The sequence below is a fragment of the Castanea sativa genome, chromosome 10, assembly GCF_040712315.1.
Source record: "Castanea sativa cultivar Marrone di Chiusa Pesio chromosome 10, ASM4071231v1".
Classification (NCBI taxonomy): Eukaryota; Viridiplantae; Streptophyta; class Magnoliopsida; order Fagales; family Fagaceae; genus Castanea; species Castanea sativa.
In genome coordinates this window covers 11,421,338-11,431,981 of record NC_134022.1, presented here as the reverse complement: position 1 = coordinate 11,431,981, position 10,644 = coordinate 11,421,338, and positions in this window count along the sequence as shown.

Genomic DNA, 10,644 nt, shown 5'->3' with positions numbered 1-10,644 from the left:
CTCCTGGAACCCCTACAAAGAATTGCAGATATGATTAGTGCAACTTGAATCCATACACAAGGAATCTGTTGGATTTTGTACTAAACATATTTCAAGAAGAAATGAACATTTCATACCCTTATTCTTGGCAGCTATGAATTTTGGACAATTCCTCTTCCAATGCCCTTTCTCACCATAATGGAAACACTTTCCTTTTGTGTACTCCTTCTTCTTTCCCTTGTTGGCATCTCCTAAGGCAATTTGTTTACCATCTTGCTTGGTAAAGTCTTTCTTTTTCTTCTTACCTTTGCCTTTCAACTTAGATTGAAAAAAAGAAGCTTCACCCAAATTGGCTTCAACACTGGATGTACCAAGAATGCCTTCAACCGCCACTAACTCATTCATTAATTCAGACAATGAATAAATCTTTTTGTTCATGTTATAATTAAGTCTAAATTCCTTGAATGATTCTAGTAGTGACTGGAATATCATATTCACTTGTGATTTTTCATCAATGTCGGCACCTAAAACTTCCAATGTATTCAGATTAGAGATCATCTTAAGACAATGCTCCCTCACTGAACTACCATCAGTCATTTTGGTACTATAAATTTGCCTCATAGTTTCTTACCTTGCAGAACGGCTTTGCTCACCAAACATCTCCTTTAGACTTAGCATAATGTCCAGACTTAGCATAATGTTCGAAGCTAGTTCTACATCTTGCATTTGATACTATAGAACATTTGAAATAGATGCTAGAATATAGCACTTGGCCATTTCATTAGATTTCTGCCAACGATCATATCATTGTTTTTCCTCAAGAGGAGCATTTAATGAAGGAAAGCTAGGACATGGTTGAGTAAGTACATATTTGTGCTCTTCAGCAGTTAAAACAATGTCCAAATTTCTTTTCCAGTCAACATAGTTGGATCCAGTCAGTTTGTTTTTATTAAGAATAGGTTAAGTGGGCATAAGTAAACTAGACATTATCAATTTAGCATATAAGCATATAATATGGAATCTTAATAAAACCATAATATAATATATGCAACGACAACCCAATCCCATGATTATAATTTCTCGGTAGCAAGTTTATTATAAACACTATGATTGATTGAGAACTATTCTCATTATTAGTACTATCATGATAACTCTTATCAAACACTAATAATATGCCGCATTACCTTTAGCCTCTAAGTAATAATGACATAGCTCCTTTAGGAGGTTAACATTACACTTAGTCTAGTGTACACCATTATCTAGAATTATATGTAGCCACATTTTATCTCCCTTTTATAGTGTTTAAACTTGTAGTACCATGAACCAAAACACCCTCATTTAGAATCGCGAGGCATATACGCCAAGACGAGATGCTTGTCCACACTACTTTAAACAGGTAAGTTCAATCTTGTAGTACTATGAAATAAACACCCTCCTTTGGGATCGCGAGGCATATACGCCAAAACGAGGTGTTTATCCCACACTACTATGAACTAATAATGGAGGCCGCGAGATCCAATCCTTGTATCTCTCTCCCACTAGATATTTTAAAATAAAGGTTTTTAATTTTAAAACATGCGTAAACTAATTACACATAGCCTTGCTCTTTATACATGTAAAAAACACTTAGAGAAAATTCTAAATCTTTAGTCCTCAATCGATCAAGAATGTACCTCAATCGATCGAGATAAATTCTACCTGCTCGATCGATGCTCGATAGATTCTTGATCGATGCTCAATAGATTCTCGATCGATCGAGCTTTGCGAATTTTGAATTTTCCATAATTTTTCTAAGACAGTATTTTAACTTTTTTTTTTTAATGAACAAACAACCATCATATGAACATAATGGACAGAGATTGATATCAAAACTAAATTTCATTGATGCTATAGCCTTATAGTTCAATTTAACATACTTAAACAAAAATTTAAACAACATCATAACATCAATTTCAGTTTGTATCAATCAATAATTTCAACAACCATGCAGAAAATTAATTACATAACTTTCTAACATCATGAAACTATCATCTCTAATTCCAAAACTCAAAACATGTTATACAGATACGAAAATGAAGACCGCTCTGATACCAATTATAGGATAAATACATGTTTGTATCGAATACAAAACATGCGCAACGAAAAAATAACGGATCTACTTCATTCGCAATTGATAACATGTACTATGTAAGTTTCAGAATTTAAGAACAAGAGAGTGTACCTTGGTGTGGTGAATTTCAAAAAAAAAATATCAGAAGCACTTGGGAACACTTTTAATCTTCACTTCAATTCCACTAACGCCCAAGAAGTGTGGTCTCTCAATCAGCTTTCCAAGGAAGAATTAGAGAGAGTGGCTTACACTCACACATACACCATTTCACAAGAGTGTTGTTCCTTAATAAAAATTTTGTATGTTTCTCCCTTTGTATCTAACTGATTATCTAATTGGGCTGCCTTTTAGGCCTTTCCAATTGGGCTTAAGTGTGTGGCTTGGAGTGGGACCAATAGGGACCAATAAGACACTAGCTCCAATGGGCCTTGGGCTTTTCTATCAACTCTTGACAAGTCTAAAGTTACCATTAACTATATTTAATACCACTATATAAATATAGTTGCACTCTAGGCATTATTTATAAATTATATCCCAAGACTTTATTGTACATGCAACCCCTTCATAAAATATTCGTAGTAATATAAAGTCATGAATATAGACTGCCACTTTGTAGATTACTACATCTTAATTCCTTGAGTACCTGGTTTAATTTTTTTATGTTATTCATCATATATTTATGAAATCCAATTCCATAAATATATACTTTAATAACTCCTTACTAAAGTGGTTAGGCCTAACACTCTGAATAACCAAACCCATTAAACTTATCTCAAGGGAATATTTTGTATCTCCATTAAGAGACTATGCATTCCATCTTGAAACTATATGTTCCATCAATACTAAATGTGGCTACCCAATATATTGAGGTTTTGATCATATCTTTAGACCTCACTCTTAATATATCAAAGCAACCTACCCTTCATAATCAGGTCCATTATTCTCTCGGGATTAAGAGTTTATATAAATAGAAGTCATGAGTTTATTATTCATTTGACAGTCGTTAGGAGAATAATAAATCTCACAGCGGTCCAGTTCAATATGTTTTAACTCTTAAAACATACCAACTAGAAATCTCCATTTCCATGATCAAGACAAATCATCTTAGTTGATATGTTATAGTCTTCGCAGATGAAATGCCTAATTTCATCACCGACTACGAACTGAAATTCTGAGTTTACAAAGAACTTGTGATTTATATCTTCTACGACTAAATCACATAAATCACATACTATGCATCTCATGGACTATATGATAATGTCTCAATATTCATTTTACCATTATTTTTATATAATAATAAAATAACTTTATTAATCACAACATTAAGTCATACATAATGTCATACATAGCATCATACAATAGGATTTAAGGACACATATCCTAACACCATTTGCATCCTAAATCAAAATATAAGAATGATGAGTACATTTAGGCATCAAATGAGTGTAGAAGACTAAACATTAAGGGGGGAAAATATGACATTTTACATTCTCATTAGTGACCTTAAAATCACCCGATGGGGTTTTGCCTCGGTGGTTTGTTTGTGCTACCACGCTATTGCATGTAATTGAACCGAATTAATTAACTTGGGTAATTAATTAATTTGCAAGGGGTCAATACATTTTTACCCTAACAAGTGGTATCAAAGCGGGCACAATCTGATTACGTTTTAATCTTTGTTGTGTGATCCATTGACCCCCGTTGTCATAGAAACTCTTGATTGTTTTAATTTGCATGATCTTGTGTTGAATGATGATGATGATATTCAAGATTCATATTGCAAGCTTTATAATTTTTGTATGAAATCTCTTGAATGTTCTACAAAATTAAAAGCTGATTTTAAAAAGGTCAAACTTGAAGAGATAAATTGATTGCAAAATTGGATGAAGCTAATAATTTGAATGAGAAATTTAAAAATCAAATTTCATCTCAGGTGAACAAAATTAATAGTTTGGAAGAGCAACTAGTTGAACCTAAAACCGAAGTTGAAAAATTAACTAGTGCCAAACTTGTTGTTAAGCCTAACTCAAAAGAAATAGGAATAATGAAGAGTTGAATGCTAATATTGCTAGGATAGACAAAGTTAAACAATCTGATGTTAACACTGAAGTTAAATCTATATCTAAAACTCCTCTTAGGTTGAATAAAAATTCTGAATTTGTCCCCACTTGTCATCATTATCATATTGTTGGTCATATTAGGCCAAATTGTCCTAAGTTGTCAACCTCTAAGGTTATACCTCCTTCAAGGAAGCCGAGTAGCTCTAAAACTACTAATGATTGTCACCATTGTGGTGATCCTGGTCACACTCACCCTAATTGTTTCAAGTTGTTTCCTCATAAGCGAGTGTCCAATAGGTCTCATCCTTTGTCTAAAGGCTCTGTACCTATTCTTGGTGAGTTATTAAAAGTTTTAAGCTTCTTCACTCAATTTAATGGGAATTATAATTCCTTTATGTCCTTTAGTAGTCATACTAGGACACATGTCTTTTCATCTTCAAGGCCAAAGACTCGTGTTGTGTGGGCGATAAAGGATCATAAGACTTAATTGTTTGTCCTCTGCTTTCATTCTTTCTATCTAAAGTTGGACTTTCTTGTTTAATTTCTTATTTATTTTTGGAATCATGCTTTCATGCATTTGCATCTAGTTTTTATGCTTTATACTTGTTTGCTTGTTTTTGTTTATTTGTTTTTAGTTTTTGTTTTATTTGTTTTTCAAAGAAAAAAAATTGAAAAATGAAAAATATACAAAAACAGGGTATGTTTGTGTATATTGGTACTTGTGTACCTTGGATGGCCATTGAAACAAAGTTTCTAAACTTTGTATCTCTTGTAGCTTAGATGAGCATTTTAATGCACAACTAAGCAAGTGAGTTTTGTGGCTCGTGTTGGTGATAAGTACGATTAAGTAATCTTTTACACTCAATACTCATATCACTCTTTTTGACGGGAAGAACTAAAAAATCCTAAGAGAAAGGCATAAATAACCATCTCACCACTAAAACCCGCCAATCATGTATAACATATGTTTGCTTCGGCATAGCAAAATTGTGATTTTTGGCTTACATAATTGGGTATTTTTTTCTCTCTTATATGCCTGTGCAAGATATGTTTAAAAAGAAAATATGCAAAGAATATAAAAGCAAAAATAATCAAAATGCTTTTAAAATGATTGTAAGCATTTTTCTAGGAGATATGGGAGTTATATGATGTACCTCAAAGGTAATAGTCCCCATCAAATAGTTATGATTGTGTGTGAGTGTATTAGATGTTCTCATAACTCAAATCGTCATAATATGAGAAACTTATGCACACTTGTTATATTTTCACACACAACATGCATACTTTTTACTACTTTTGATTCATGTGCAGGTACAATATGTTTTGGCCATCACAAAGGATACATGTGTTAATATATACTTGCTAAACTGTCTTAACTTGTTTTTTAAATATAAAATTGGTTAGACTTGTTTAGCGTGTTTGTGGATCTAGGAATGCTTTGTATCTAGAGTTAAGGTGTGGTTTGAGTGCTTAACATGTTGCTTCAATGCTTGTTTGAATAGCCATCTTGTTACTTTCTCATCTTATGTGTTTTTCCCCCTTGAAAAACTGTTTTTATGCATCCTCGATAGCTTCTCAATAGAATCTCAAAAAATACCTCTTCTATCGAGATTTTTGGGTTTGACCTCGACAGATAGGTCAATCCATTAAGCCAAAATCTTGTGCTCTTTGTCTGCTCGACACATCCTCAACAGATTCTCGATCCATCGAGGTTGACTTCTTCTCAATAGATTCTCGACACCTCCTTGATCGGTCGAGATACCCTTGCATGGATTTCTTTTCTTTGTTTTGCATTTTTTCCTTTATGTCCATAGCATCTTGTTTTTCTTTTTCTTGTAGGTCTATGGTTACTTATTTTTCTCGTTCCCTCTATATCAGTTTTTTGTCTGTCTCCGATCAAGTTTTTTGGTCTTTTATGCCCTTTGACAATCATGTCAAAAAGGGGGAGAATTTTGAGAATTGAATGTCATTCCTCAAAGGGAGTAATAGACTTAGGGGGAGAACTTCATGTTAAAGGGAAGAAAGTTTTTGATATAACTAACTTAGGGGGAGAGTTAGTCTGATACACTTTGATATTGATATATATTTTGTGTTGTGTTTCTTTTGGTTTTGTAATTACATACATAATGTGTTGTTTCTATATTTGATGATGATGTATGTGTTTCACTCTTTATCTTACATGTGTTGTTTCTTTTCTCTCTTTATACACATGTTTCTTATTTATTTAACTTGTCATTATTTTCCACATGATACCTTGATGTGTTTTGATTAGTGCCTTTCAGGAAAGACAAGTTAAAGCCAAGTCAAGATTCTAAACCTTCTTCTTGCAGCAACTTCCAAGGTTCAAGCCTTTCAGACTAGGCTTATTTATTCTGTAATCTTAAGTGGAATGTATTCTAGGACATTCAATGTACTCTTGTGGTTTTGTCACGGATTGCCAAAAGGGGAGATTGTAAGGGACATATTTTTATGTAATTGGCATATCCTTTAACAAAACGCACTTTACTTTTATTTAGGTAAATCTAAGTAGGGTCAAGATGATCATTACAAGTGGTTACATTGAAGACAAGAAGATTACTAAAGAACTGTTCAAGAAAAGTGCAATCTACAGGTCTTGATACCTCGTCGACAGAAGCTCGTTCTATCAAGATTCACTAAAGCTAGACACATGTCTCGATCTATCGAGTTTACGGAATTCAGACTATAGCCAGCAACGTTTTTATTCTAAAAGGCTATTTGTTTATAAGTTTGTATAATCCTTATTAGACTAGGAAAGCCCAAGGTTTATGTATACCTATTTGGAATAGGAGAGCCCATTAAGCTCTTATTTAAACAAGGAGGTGAAAAAAAAAAACCTAACCCTAAAGAGTTTCATAAGGTTTTCTTTTTGAAACCCTAGCCTCCTCCTACAGAAGAAAAAGTTCTTGATGCGTTTCTTGTACGCCTTTGAGTTCTATAACCAAGCAAAGTCTCTCACACCATCATTGAAGATCTTATTGGTGTTTCTATGTGAAGCTGTTGCAAATCAACTACATCAATCAAAGGGTTGCTGTGGAGTTAGTCATGTACTGGAATTCATGCAAAGGAGTTAGTCATGTATTGGGATTTATGCATTGAATAGAAAGATTGCCACTACAATACAAGCCCAATTGGGTATTTTAGGGTAATGGTCCAACTGTAGGTTGGTATTTCAGGATAAGCCAAAGGGTTTGATAAGATTCCTTATACTTGTAACCGCTTGTGTTTGATAATAGTGGATTCTTGGGAGTGGTGACCTTAAAATCACTTGATAGGGTTTTTGCCTTGGTGGTTTTCTCGATTCGTAAACAAATCATCCGTGTCAAATTTATTTTCCACTACATTTAGTATAATTGGTGATTTGTTTGTGCTACCACGCTATCATGTAATTGAACCTAATTAATTAACTTGGGTAATTAATTAATTTGTAAGGGGTCAATACATTTTTGCCCTAACATCTAGGAACCAAAGCCTCCCTTCCAAGCAACGAACAATCTCTCGTTGCTATAGTTTTCACCAATGGTGTTGGGTTAATATTTCTTGACCCCGATTAATTATTCAATTACCTAAGTTGATTAATTAAGTTCAATTTCATGCAAATTGTGGAGGCATCAACAAATCACCAAAAATACTAAGTGCAGCGGAAAATAAATTAGACACGGTAATTTGTTGACAAAAGGAAAACCTCACAAGGCAAAAACCCCAATGGATGATTTTAAGGTCACCATTCCCAAGAATCCACTAATCAATAATCAAGCAGTTACAAATATAAGGAATCTTACCAATGACCCTTGGCTTATCCCATAATATCAACCTACAATTGAACATTTGCTTTAATACCCAATTGGGCTTGATCTTGTAGTAGTGTTCTTTCCTTTGATGCACAAACCTCCAATTTGTGACTAATTATTTGCACAGATCTCAAGTACATGACTAACTCCAGCAACTTGAACAGATGTTGTTGGCTGCAACATCTAGAAGCAACACTCAGTTACAAAACCCTACGGCGTACAAACGCAGTAGTTTCACACAGAGAAAATAAGTCTCTTAGTCTTTGTGCGTGCCTAGAATCGTCTCTGCTACAATAATGGGGCCACAATATACTTATATGTTGGGTTGTGCTCAATCTTACCAATTGAGGCCCCAAAAAAGTATTAGTTTCCCCCCACCCCCAAGTTCCCTAGCGTATCCCAGCGTTTTCTCTCTACCTGTTTTCCCCTCTTATTCTCTCTTCTTCTCTCCAAAATGTCCCACCTCTTTTCCTCTAGCTTCTACACCTTCTTATAGTCCTTTGTTAGTGGGGTGGCTATCATTACCTTCCCTACTCACTCACACATTCTCATGCCCACCAAAATCCCAAGGGATCCTCACGAATTTAGAGGATTCCCTTGGAACTTGGTCTAGACGCCAAATAGTGTTCGGGAGTGGACTCCTTCCAAAACCATTAGTTCTCGATGACCAATCTGATTTGGGCTGTGCACAAATTTCCTTTATGGTCGACTTCCACCCCACCGACCTCTTAGGAACTTCTCAGGTATTGTCGCCCCAATCCCTAGTAGGAATAGGATCGGGGTCCAATTGCATCGTGGTCAATGTACTAGTTCTTGTTTGGCCCTAAAGGTAAACCGTTCGTATCTCGGAAAGACCAACAGTCCACCTTTTAATGCGATGGATAGGACAACCTACTCTGTTTGGAAGAGACGTGGCAACATCTGGGATATCTGACGGCCTAAATGAGTTGACGCTTCATTTACCGAAGCGCGCATGACGTGAAATGATGGCATGCATTTATTGCTATGGGACAGTTTCCATTAATGACTCTCTCGTTTCTATAAATACCAACCATGACTTCTGTTTTTCTTCTTCCTTCCTTTCTTTAGTTTCTGTTCAATCTAGTGACATACTCCTCTCTTCGTTCTCGAGCCCTCATCTTCCTTATGAAACCTCTCTCCCTCTTCCACAAGAAACTACTCTGTAAGTCTCTCTTCCATCTTCCGTCTCAACTTAGATTCAACGACATGCCTTTTTCTTACCTTTTGAAAACTAGGGAGAATGTGGCATCATTCAAAGCTAGGTATAATATCCCTCATGAGGTTGAAATCTCGTACTGTCATGAGGGAGATATAGAAGACCAGAGGCTTCCTCCTGTAGTATTCTTTCGCTTGATGTCCATCCTAGACGGCAAGGTTAGGTTCCCTGTAGACCCCTTACTGCTTAGGACTCTTAATTTCTATGGCCTAAGCCTTGACTAGTGTTTGCCCAACTTTTATATGGTAGCGTGGGGCGCCTCAACTGTTTGTACGACCTGAGCCTTACCCATCACAATATTAATTTTATGTACTCCATTCAGGGAAGTTTAGACCTCGGGTATTATCTTCAGACCCGAAGCACTATGGTCAGCTGATATCCTTCCTCCCCGATTCCAACAAGAACTCGACAGGAGAATTTATGAAAGTGAGTGGCAATTGGCTGAATGGAAAGCTAACTTGTCCGACCTCACCTTGCCAAATAGGTCAGTACCTTCTTCTCCCGAGCCCTAACCAAATATGTCTCTCGTTGTTGGGAAATTTAGACCCCGGTTGATAAAATTAACAAGTTTTAAATCCAAGTTGTTAATTAGATTTATTATGTATAAAACTTGTTAAAACAAACAAACATCAATATCATGTCACAAATAATGCAGCAAAAAAATAAATAAGACAAGATATGATGACCCAAGAAAACCAATGAAACCAACCAGTTTCACAGTGAAAAAATTGTGGGGAAATCTTCCCGAAAAGCAATTCACTATAGTAAAGAGAAGTTTCAGATCTAGTACAAAACCTTTGTCCCTAGACTCTACAATCCCTGTAGATGAACTCACAGCGGAAACCTTCTACCGCTTCAGAACCTCTGAACTCTTCAATATATGAACACTACCCTTTTGATGCACAGATCCCAGTACGTGACTAACTCCTTTGCACGAATCCCGGTACGTGACTAACTCCTTTGCACGAATTCCAATATGTGATTCACTCACCAACTTGAGGAAGAAGAATGTTGGCTGCAAAGTTCTTCATTTCATCAACAATGAAGATCAAGAAGCACTTGGTTACAAAACCCTAAGGCGCAAAAGATGTAGTAGCTTCTTTCAGAGAGAATAAGGCTTTGATCACCTTTTTCATATATTCTCCTTGTATTCTCTTATGTGACAGCCTTTAAAATAAGCCTTGTATATGTCTAGGGTTATGAGAAAAGAAACCCTATACAAATACAAAAGCATGGGCTGAAAATCAAATCTGAAAATTTTGATTTACGTAACCTCGATAGATAGTATCTGTCGAGCCTCATTAAACCTCGATAGATAATTATCTGTCGAGCAGCTGTCGAGCAGCTGTCGAGCTTTAATGAATCAGTACTTCTTCACTTGTTTTTCGGACAGATTTGCATGGCTTCAATACTAGACTTGAACTCTTGTTCTTTGAAGTACTAAACTCA